Source organism: Pyxicephalus adspersus, chromosome 9 (assembly GCF_032062135.1).
Source record: "Pyxicephalus adspersus chromosome 9, UCB_Pads_2.0, whole genome shotgun sequence".
NCBI classification, from domain to species: domain Eukaryota; kingdom Metazoa; phylum Chordata; class Amphibia; order Anura; family Pyxicephalidae; genus Pyxicephalus; species Pyxicephalus adspersus.
The window spans coordinates 24,813,899-24,825,715 of NC_092866.1; the positions used below are offsets into that span (position 1 = coordinate 24,813,899).

General features: G+C 35.2%; 1 long non-coding RNA gene across 1 annotated transcript in view; it reads left to right on the forward strand.

Moving 5' to 3' along the window:
• LOC140338657 (uncharacterized) overlaps positions 1-10,843 on the forward strand; it is a 17,455-nt gene extending 6,612 nt beyond the window's left edge. Inside the window, exon 2 of the long non-coding RNA XR_011922291.1 lies at positions 8,946-10,843. This is a non-coding gene — a long non-coding RNA (uncharacterized lncRNA). The remainder of the gene's footprint in view (positions 1-8,945) is intronic.
• Positions 10,844-11,817: the final 974 nt, after the last annotated feature.

Below are 11,817 nucleotides of genomic sequence, written 5' to 3' on the forward strand. Positions count from 1 at the left end.
CCGGTCCCGCTGCACCCGACACTGGAGAGGGAGATCGACGGACGACGATGGACGGAGGACGACGCTGGAATAGGAAAACGACGCTGGAATAGGAAAACGACTCTGGATGTGCACAGCGGGACCATGGAGGTAAGGATGTGACAAAAATACAGGCTTAACCATCCTAGCCATTTTTTTTTGCCCGTACGAAGGTCAGGCTTAACGGCTAGGTGGTTAATGCTTGCACTTTTTCCACATTTTGTTTTTGTTTTGGTTTGGTAGTCTGAAACTTTTTTGTTGGTCGAAGAAAAGTAACAAACATCAGAGTATAATTAATTGCAGTTAATGTTATGTTATGTTTAATATTTAAAATGACTATCTTTTGTATAGCTGATGTAATTCGTATGCATAAAATAGGGCAGCACAGTTGCTCAGAGAGAAGTGCTCTGGCCTTTGCAGTGCTAGGTCCCAGACTCGAATCTCAGCCAAGACATTATCTGCATGGAGTTTACAGGTTCTCCCTATGTCTTCGTGGGTTTTCTTCCGGGTACAAGTTGCTACCCCCCCCCCAAAAAAAAAATTGACCTTAGACTTTATTAAAGACAAATGACTGAGGTAGGGACATTAGATTGAGAGCCCCTTTGAGGGACAGCTAATGACATGACTGTAGACTTTGTACAGTGCTGCATAATATAATGACGCTATATAAATACTGTGTAATAATAATAGTAGGTACCCAGAAGAATCTACATTGTGGTCACATACCACAAACAGCTCCTCAGGGATTCTTAAAGCAACTTAAATAAACTAGTTCCTGAAGTTATTCTTGGTCCTGGCCCTTCCTTCCTCTTGGCTTACTATTGTTCTTTGCTTGATTACTGATCAGTAGTGAGGTACTAGTGGGATGGTATTAATCCAAGCAGGACTTTAGGTGGACCTTTTTACTAAGAGATAATGTGAATTCTCATTTATGAGCTGGTTCTAAATATACAACTTACCTGGTTGACCTTTTAATTCTCTGTCTATAATTCCTTATTCACTGACTGAGTATGCAGCTCTGGTGTTTAGCTAATTGGCACACAGCTGAATGTATGGTTCAGGTGTTCTTTAGAATGAGTTTAGCAATGTCAGTTTACATAATCTCTCAGTGGAAGGTCTGCTCCTATGACCTAAAATAGCCATTTTATAAAAAAATAAACCTTATAAAATTTGCTAAGCCTAAAGCAGAACTAAAGTCCTAATTTCAAAATTCATGATCAGGCACATGCCCAGCTTATTATAGGAACCTAGGACAACCGGGACTGAATGAGCGCCTATGCAAGCACCCTGGCCTGGTCCTTCAAGATGACCAAAGAGTGAAAGCAGGAAGATAATAAGGAAGGATATTGAAGACAACTTTTGTGACAGAACAGGGACAAGTCAGGCAGATAAGGTTATTTTATTGCATAGCCTGTCCCTAAAATTACAAAAACACCACTTACCTTTACTTCCGCCATGATTTGGTCCTCAGATGCCCTGAAATCCTCCTTCATCCCAGCGTGGAGGCCATCCTCTTCCTTCTTTTTCTTTTTTTTTTAGCTAGGTTCCCCGATCTTGCACTTTTCTCAATGCCTGAAAAAGCCTCTTTTGCTTATTCGCAAGATCGGCATGCACAGAAGGAGCAGTTCAAAGCATCCTGGGATACATGACGTAGGAGCTTTGTTCTCTGTTTCAATAAGTTCTACACAGTGCCATCTGTGGTTGTCACTTCAAGCACCCTTCCTCTATTACAAAATCTCTTTGGTGTAAGGAGTCCACTCCTATCACAGACATTAATTTAAAGTTGATTAATGTACACCTAGCTTTGAGGGCCATAGTTGGCTTATTCTAATGAAAAGTTCAAGGAAGGCTTTAACAATCATTACATGTGTATAGTTCACTATTATTGCCAAGAAACCCAGCCTAAGGAATGATATAGCCATCACTGGAGCGCACGTATATATGGACAGGAAGAGGCTTCAATGAGGTTAGTGCACTGCAAAAATTGAAAGGCAAGTGTTTTATTTTAAAACAATGGCAATTATTGTGGAAAAAAAAAGAATGTTTTAGCATGCTAAATGTCATTCTGTAATTGCATGCATCTACTTAAAAAAAATCTTGCCTAAAATAAGCCTGGATTGACACAGACCCTTTAGTGGGTGCTTGATCCACCTCTCTAGAGGCAATCACTTCCCAACTCTAGCTAGCTCCAGAGGTAATCGCTCTATACCCAAATAAATGGGATAGCACAGGCTAATTAAATTGCAGATATTGATGACTAATTTGATATAATTCCTTCCTAAACGGAAGGTGTTCATCCACATCTGTTTCCTTACATGTCTAATCAAAATCAACAATCAAACAGGGATCACTTTTTTAATGTAGGCTGTGATGGTACAGTCTAAGTTTTGACTACATTATCCAATCTGTACTATTACTGTACAGTTTTTTTTATAAAATGAATAGGAAAGACAAATGTTTATGTTGTCTAATGTTTTTTTCTATCTTTTTTTAGAATTAACAATCTAGCTGCTTTTCCCAGGCATCCCATATACATCTTTTTAGTCCATTTTGTAGAGTTGGCGTGATTTATACCATTCACCACATACCCTTCTGGCAATAGAAAAGTTAAAAGTTCCTTCTTCTCCACTGAAATCTTCAACCATTTCAACCTCTTAATACAAGTGTTAGAATATTCATGCCAGAAGGCCGATTACCCATTGCCTGTCCCTTTAATCCTTTTCTTTTAAATAACTAATGAGAAACATTTAAACTCATTACTCTTCCTGTGGGGGCCTGCAGGTCGGCTAATCTTATTATTTATGAAGTGATGTGCTCTGTGATAGTACTTAGTGCGTGTTAACAGATGCTATTATCTCAAGCTGAATCGAGAATGCAGGAGATATATGAGAATGTTATATGGTGATTCCACAGCAGGCGTGTTATGTACGACGGGCTGAGTGTAGAGGACCACAGAGAGACAATAAAGCACGCCACGACACTAGCTCAAGAAGTGCCAGAAAGTCATGTTACAAGTCCATTTATAAATCCCAAGGGACAGTCACCATTAGGAAGAATTCATTTTTTATCCAGAAGGAAAGAACAGAAGCCTTTTTTTTTTCAGTGTTTTGCATTGTTTTCATATCGGGTTTCTGACTCATGTACTGCAAGAAAAAAAGTTTTAATATGGCAGTATAAAAAGATTTTAGGTTCGAGATGTGCTCCAATATGATTTATATATTTTAGAGTAGAAAATATTGTAAAAACAATCACACTGTATAGTTATGACCCTTCCCTAGTTTTCATAAAAGTTTAAGTAAACCCATTACAATACTAAGCACATCAAACTAAATATAAGATATAAACTGTTCCTATCATTAACTTGTGCCTTGCTATTGCATTGCATTTTCTGGCTGAAAATTAAAATGTCCTGAAAAATCTGACAAATTGTGTGTGCAAATGTAATTAAAATCACAAAAAAACAATAGTAATAGGTGGCCTTTGGATTTCCGAATTCTGGTACATTTCACTGAGTATTCCTAATTAACATAGCAATAGCCTCTTTAATGTGATTGCTGTGTTAATTAGGTCAGTCAATTGTAGCAGAATTAATTGAGCCATTTTACACCTATTTCCTTAGAAGCATAGTGACCCCAGCTCTTACTGGCCTCTCACAAGTACAGAATACTAAAGAAGTGGCAGAGTGAATGAAACTGCATCAGATTCTGCAAAATGATCACTGTTGGTGTACTTGTCCTTGAAACAGAATACCACTGGCTTTGGCACCAACACTATAATGCCTTAAATAGATTGTAACAATACAATGCTGATTTATGCTTTTTTGAATGCTTCCTTTGTGGCAAAAAGCCAACAAAGAACTCATGAAATATTTGATTGATAGAAGGGTAATCCAAAGGCATCCTATCCATCAATACCTTTTGGTATAATGCAGATTGATACTTGTGTAATAAAAATAGAATGTGTTCTGTTGTAATATATCATATTCCTTTCAGTGACCAGTGGATTTAACAAGAGAATTTAAACACTTTTGATTTTTAACACACTTGTACATTTGTGACATTTGTGTACATACCTGTTGTATTGTCCTGTAAGTCAGCTGCATGTGTTTTTGTGAATGAATACATTATTTTAGGGATGTTTTATTTGGACCTTAGGGATGTCTTATTTGCATCTTAAATGAAATATTGATATTCGGTATATATTAGATAAATTTGTATTTATAAAATTATATTCAGTATTTAAAGTTTTACACATACATTTCTACAAGCAGAGAATTAGCACAATTTTCTAATTGGAACCAAGAGGTTGACGTGGTAGATTTAACATGCATTGGGCTGTATGGGTAAAGCAAATGGATGGATCTGTGTTTTTTGTTTTCTGTTTTTGCAAATAAATATAAGGCGAACCCAAAATATTTTTTTTTAAATATACTAAAAACAATCAAATCTGAGCATGTAGGACCCTTTAATGATGTCTCAGATTTGGTAATTGGTGATAAAGAAAAGATACATTTACTAAACACTTTTTTTAAGGAAATGGCAGAGCTTAAGTCCAAAATGCAAATAGCAATGGAACTGTCTTTAATGAGCCATAATTGTTCAAAATTGTTATGAGAAACAGTTGGATAAAATTAAGGTTGATAAAGCACCAGGAACTGATGGATTACACCCACATGTCCTCAGAGAGCTGAGCTCCGTTATTTCAAAGCAATTGTTTTTAAATTTTTAGAGACTAGGCACTGGCATGGTACCAATGGATTGGTGTAAGGCTAATGTGGTACCTATCTATAAAAAGGGAGCAAAGACATTATCAAGTAACTACACACCGATAAGTTTAACTTCTATAGTTGGAAGGATCTCAGAGAGTTTGCTAAAGAACCACATATAAGAGTTTCTGCTAGAAAATAATATTATAATTGATAGTCAGCATGGCTTCAAGAAAGACCAAAGTTGTCAAACAATTTTACTCTCCTTTCTATGAGGAAGTAAGTAAACAAGTAGACAGTGGAGTAGCAGTTGATGTAGCGTACTTGGACTTGGAAAAAGCATTTGGCAAAGTACTACACAGAGGGTTAATATGCAAGTTAGGGTTTATAGGTTTTAAATAGATAGAGAACTGGCGTAAAGAGGGCATCCAAAAAGTAGTGATTCATTATTCATACTCTGCTTGGTCTAAGGTTATTAGCGGTGTACCCCAGGGTTCAGTGTTGGGACTATTTAACATCTTTGATGTAATAAATTATAAAGAGTTTGGAATTAAATGTACAATTTTTATAATCTACAAGCAGACATGGATGTACAGGTTAATTGGGCATCCGAGTGGCAAATACCTATAATGTTAATAAATGTAAAGTTTTGCACTTGGAGGCTGACAACATGCATGCTTCATACTGTCTAGGGTGAATACATTTGGGAGAGACAAAAATGTAAAGGGATCTGGGGGTTCTGGTAGATCATAGACTTAATAATAGCATGCAATGCCAAGCTGCAATGTCTAAAGCTTGCAAAGTACTTTCTTGTAATAAAAGAGGAATAGACTGCAGAGATGGAGACATAACACATATATAGAGAACTCGCTTTTCAATTATTCACTCAAAGATCATTACAAAGAACAAGAGGGCACTCTTTGTGTCTGGACAAAAATAAATTTAATTTCTGGATAAGGAAGAAATTCTTCACAGTAAGATCTGTGAAAATGTGGAATACTCTCTCTCTCTCAGAAAGTAGTACCAGCAGGTAGCTGTAGCTTTTCTAGAAGCACAGAATATTACTTGGATATTAGGTTTTCAAAGTAAGGGCATCAGAAACTGTTGATCCAGGGAACATCTGATTGCCTCACAGAATCAGGATGGAATTTTTTTCCCCCTGTTGGAGCAAATCTTTTTTTTTTTACCTTCCTCTGGATCAACTATGTCTATAGGGTTTTTATCTGGGATGTGTTTATTTCCCCAGAGTTTAAAACTGATGGACTTGTGTCCTTTTCAACATAACTAACTACGTTATGTCATGGGAGGCTTTTCATTTACTTGTTCCCCTGGAGATGCAGAGGAAAAGAGAAAAAGTGAATAGCTATTCCCCAATAGGTAGTCTTTTGTCACTGAAACAGGTTACTATCCTGAACTGTTTCCTCTTAATCTTTTGATAATGTACAAACTGTAAAATGTCAAATATTCTATTTTTTTCAATACCAATAGTCACAAGGACAAACAGAGAAGAGAAATGTCCCTAGCATGTATTAAGAGAGCAATAAAAATGTAAAGTTAAGTTTTGACCATTCTCTGCTTTTATACAAAAGGAAAGTGTGTGTGCGTGTGTGCACATGGGTGAGAACATGGTCACTTGTAGTGTCCTGGAAGATAAAAACAGATTTTGGGCTTGTATGTTGGTGATTACATAGTAGGTCAGGTTGAAAAAAGACATAAGTCCATTAAATTCAACCACTAGGGAAATAAACATATCCCAGATATAAAACCCATGGACATACCTTTATTTATTTCTATTGATTATATGTAATCTGCATTAAAAAAGAGAACAATATGAAAACTGGAAGTACAGGTTTCATGGCACAGGGATGGTAAATGGAATTGTGACTTGTGTGCCATTAATAAACCAACCAAATAATGCTGTTCTTTTTTGAAATATTGCGTTATTCTTATCTACTTTGGGTTACAATTTCCCTCAGTACTGTGACTGCTAATATTATACAATGCTTCCTCTATTTACATAAAGATTAATTCTGCTTTTGGATGTTTGTTTCCTTCTGATCTAGAGAAGCTTGTCCAGGGTATTTTATGATGCTCCTTTTGAAGTCCATATCAGGCTTTGAAGCAGTTTATTTGTTGTTTAAGTGATACTGCCTTGAATATCTAAGTGGTTAATATTTCTAAAGGGTTTCTTTTTTCATACTAGCTCTTAGCAAGTTATATAATGGTGATAAACCCCGGTTTTGGCAAGTCTAACTATGTGTATCCTACCTTCATACCATCTTCTTTTTCCAAGCGATTTTCCAAGAAAAAGTTTAGTAAAAGGTTAATGGAGATGGAAATTAAAGGTTTTGAATGGAACTGAGTAGAGCAGTTGGTGCTGGCTTACTGGCCTGAATAGTAGTTGCCTCTCCAAGTGTTTGCAAATTCTGAATTATTTTGTTTTGCTTAGATAACAATTGTTTTTATGGTTAGCAACCTAAATATTTCATATCAGTATATTCTTGTTTTTGCTTATCATTTACAAACAGGAAGAAATCTGCACAGAAGGGAACAAGATACCAAGATAAAACGACGGTGTGGGGTTTGGTGTTGTTGCATTATTCTTTCTTCATGAGATTCTTCTGCCCATTCTAACCTTTAGTTAAGTAGTGCAGCATCCTAAGGGTTTCTTCAGTCAATTCTTTTTTGATATATAGGCCAAGCAAAGATTGGTGGCACTGACTTTTTAGTGGCCATTGATTTTTATGGGGTTTTCATATTCTGCCCTTACCATACTATCGAAGCAAAGCAGAAACACTTGGAGAAACAGTCAGACCTATTTAACAATGCAGCTCAAGCTTCAGAAACCCAAAGCAACTAGTCATATTTTAATTTGTTAGGCTGGATATACCTACATCCATAGGGTTTTTTTTATCTGAGATATGTTTATTTCCCTAGTGGTTGAACTTGATGAACTTTTTTCAACCTGACTAATTATGAAACTATGTAGTATATATTTCCTATTTTACCATAAGGTTTGATATAAAAGATATATATGGGGCAAGATTGAGCTTTCTATACTTTGTACTGTAAATAAGACCATGCTTTGCTTTTATATTTTATTTAAGGTTGTTTGAGAAACTGCTAATGAAGAGTAGGTCCAAAGGCAAAAACCCACCACTGATTATGTTTCTTACATGCCATAATAATTCAGTATTTCTCTTGTTTTTCATAACTTTTGAAGGGTTTCATAAAGTATTATCAACTGATAGATTAAGACTACTGATATTAAAATGAGTTTGTTGTTAATCTTTTATCTCTTTATTCCTATGCATTACTAAAATGTACTATTGGCTGTTTTGTAATAATTAAAGTAATTGTGGTATTAGCCGGAATTCTCTTTTAAAAAATGGAGTTATTGAAGATAGCAGTGCAATGCTTTTAACACCAGTACTCTTCTAAATTGATAAGCACTGGAAATGTAAAGTGTGTTACTAGTCTTTAACTGGTTATGTCTTTTCTATTTTGAGACTAAGTATTGAAATGTGCTTAATAGCTGAAAAGCTGTTATACTTTATAAGGTAATAAATCCTCATCACTAAGGAAGAGAATAATGGATACAATGATATATTTTAATTAAGTACAATGATTTTTAATGAAATGAAACACTAAAATAAAATTCATCTGTCTAGTTATGTGATACAAAATCCTATTTTATGTAAATGTGCATTCAAAGGTACAAACAATAAAATATGGTTTGTAAAATCAGGAAATTTTCATATACGTTTTAGGGGCCCTTTTTAATACAAAAAAACTGTCAGATAAAGGATGAACACTTTTTTTCTGGTTGCCATCTTTATAATGCCACATTTATAAAAGGGCTATCATTTGAAATTTCATTCATTTGAATAGAGTACTAATTACAAACATAGTAGCCAGGGTGGTTCTGATCCCCATTGCATGGCATTGGTCACTATCAAGTGGCAATCAGACTTGATAAATGTGGCAATCACCATGTATAATACAGATCAACTTTTCAAATGATAATTACTTTCATAAATAAGGCAAACAGAAAAATTTTGGTATTTGTATATAGATATACTTTTTTTCTGACAAACAAGCTGTTTACCATTTAGGTTTATATGTTTTGTTCAGATTATGTTTTTTATGAATACTATTAACAATGCACTGAATTTGCATATTCAGATAAATCTTAATGTTTTATTTGTATTTATTTTTCTAGGTGCAAATGCAAATTAGCAAAGTCATTACCTGCGGATCAGAGGCCTCAGTGCTATCCATACTGGGAAGAAGATGATCCATCCTTTCCAATGCCTTTTGACCTAACAAAAACATTGTCAGAATTAGAACATCTGATCAAAGAAATGGACTGATTAAAACTCTGGAATAATTTACAGATCTTTTATTTTAACAACCAAGTAATGTATACTGTATAGTGAAACATAGTGTATGGTAAGTGTGAAGAGTGATACTCATATTTTGCTATACTTGAAAATTGTGGGAATTATTATCCATTCTTATATCTATTCGCTTATTTGGTTAACTACTATTTGTGTAAATATTTTTGCTCCCAACAAAGTGATTAATTTTCAGGGAATTGCTACTGAATCTGTAAAATCTGTCATTCACTGAAACATTCCCTGGTAGAAAATCAATTACTGCCAAAAATGTAGAATAATGGACATGTATGATTCGCCATTAGTAAATGTTTCAGTGAATGTCAGATTCACTGCTTTATAATAGACCCTCAATGTATTAGGAACCCAAAAGGACCACATGCCAAGAAGATCATGCATTCAAAAGACCACATGCTATTGAAGCATGTTACCTTTTTTTTAATTGTAATTATTTTTCTTTGCCCACAGCATAAACTATTATGTTTATCCCCACATTGGCCCTGATTTAATAAAGCTCTCCAAGCCTGGAGAGAATACACTTTCATCAGTGAAGCTGGGTGATCCAGCAAACCTGGAATGGATCTGGTACAGGACTCAAAACTTTTGCTGGCTAATAGCAAATCATTTTTAAAAATCCTTTTCATGTTTTCTGGATCACCCAGCTTAACTTTTGAAAGTGTATTCTCTCAAGCTTTGGAGAGCTTTAGTAAATAAGGGCCATTGTCTCATGTTCTTACCTGCTTGCACGAGTGAATTCTATTTTCTTGTTTCTAAGTTGACCTTCATGCCACCATCACTTGTGCTTGAATGTGGAAAGCAAAACAGTTTTAATTTACATTTTTGCAAAATTCAATTCACGTTTTTAGAAGAAAGCTGACAAACCATAAAGGAGAGGACCAGTCCAAGTAAGGCCATATATTGAAACACCCATTAAATCTCTTCAGAGGGAAACAAGGCAGACATTTTGTTTATTTTGTGCAATGCCCCTGATGTGCATCTTACATAGAAGCAAAGTATGGTTGTCCAGAATCTTCCACCCCCCACCCCCATAGTTCACAATCAAAAATTGGGGACAAGCTATTTCTAGAAGGAATAAAGGATAAAGACAATAGCTAAGAGGCATATAATATATTTTTTTAAATGCAGATAGTCACAATTCATGTCTGTCCTTGCTCACACCTATAAGAAAAAGTACGAGCTGAAATATTTGTTAAGTTATGTACTAGTATCAAGTAAAAATCTTAGAAACTGAATAAAATGGAAGTTTTTATGGTCAGGACTGATAGTACATACCCCTTTAATATAGCATAGAATTTTAAATTTCTTAATGACTTTCAATACAAATAATTTAAAATGAATTAAGAAGCTGCAGTAAAAGAAGAGACAGGTGCATTATACATTAGCTGCAAAGAGTCTTGTTACTCTGATCTGCATTCTTCGAATCTTCATGTGTGGCTTCACACACTAATGTAAAAGTTTAATAAAAAAAACCTGTTTGTGTTTTGTTACTGTGTAAAATATCTTGTTTTGCTTGACATATTGTGATAAGACTAGATAGGAAAAGACAAAAATTTAGAAAAAAGTGTTTGGTTCCATTTTCAGGCTTAACAATATGCAGTATGTCTATCAACCTGTCTGTATTTATGCTTTTGAATACGTTCTTTTCCTTTTGACTGACAACCATTTGTCCCACACATCATGGTAATTAAAGGGTTAAAACAAACTAATGTCTTTTTTATGTAATTGCAAGCTAAGGACTTCAAAACAGAAGTAATCAGGGGGACTGTAAATTTGCCTGATGACTTCTACAGGTGTCAGAAGTAGTATCCATCCTGTCCCTCATCTCTAGGCAACCTCCTACTGCCATTCCCAGGGTGACAATAACTCGTATCAGGATGGCAAATGGTGAACCCTTCTCTTTTTAGGGAAAATGTAGGGGAGATATATAGGGGTCTAGTACATTCCAGATGCATCTTGTGAACTTTTAGAAAAATAGAAATTATGTTTAAAAAGAATTACATTTGAAAAAAAAAACAGCAAGAAAATTTATTGATGCCCTACTTTTATCTACATGTATATAATACATTCACCTACAATACACATGTATCAAGAATAACTGCATTTGTTGTGTTCATGCACACATGCGTTGTAGGTTTGTTTTTTTAGTATGTGGATATTGTGGGGGGCTCCTAACCCTGATGTGTGCCATTGGAAATAGAGAAGTATTCGGACATTCTATTCACTCTGAGACAGTGGGGAAAGAATACATCTATCTAATTCAGTACTGCATGTTGTTTTCAGTCTTATGTATTCCACCGTCTTCTCCATAAATAGTCCTGCCAGTCAAAAGCATCCTCTGCATCAATAAATAACAATAACACCTGGTCGAGTGTATCCAGGTAATGATTCTAGTAGTAATATTACTTGCTTTCCTGGATGGTATAACCCTACTTGAACACCATGCATAGGTGTATATAGGAGGGGCAGTAAATAGGAGGTTAGGATCTTGGTAAATATTTTAAATCTTTATTTAGTGATGAGATCAGTCTATAGCTAGAACACACAGACGGGTCTTTGCCTTCTTTAGTGACAGCAAGTCTAAAAGAAATTGACCACCCTCCCTTGAAAAGGTAAGGGCTAATTAAAGGGAGAGGAACAGGGTGTCTAGGAACCTCTTGTAATAACACAAGGAAAATC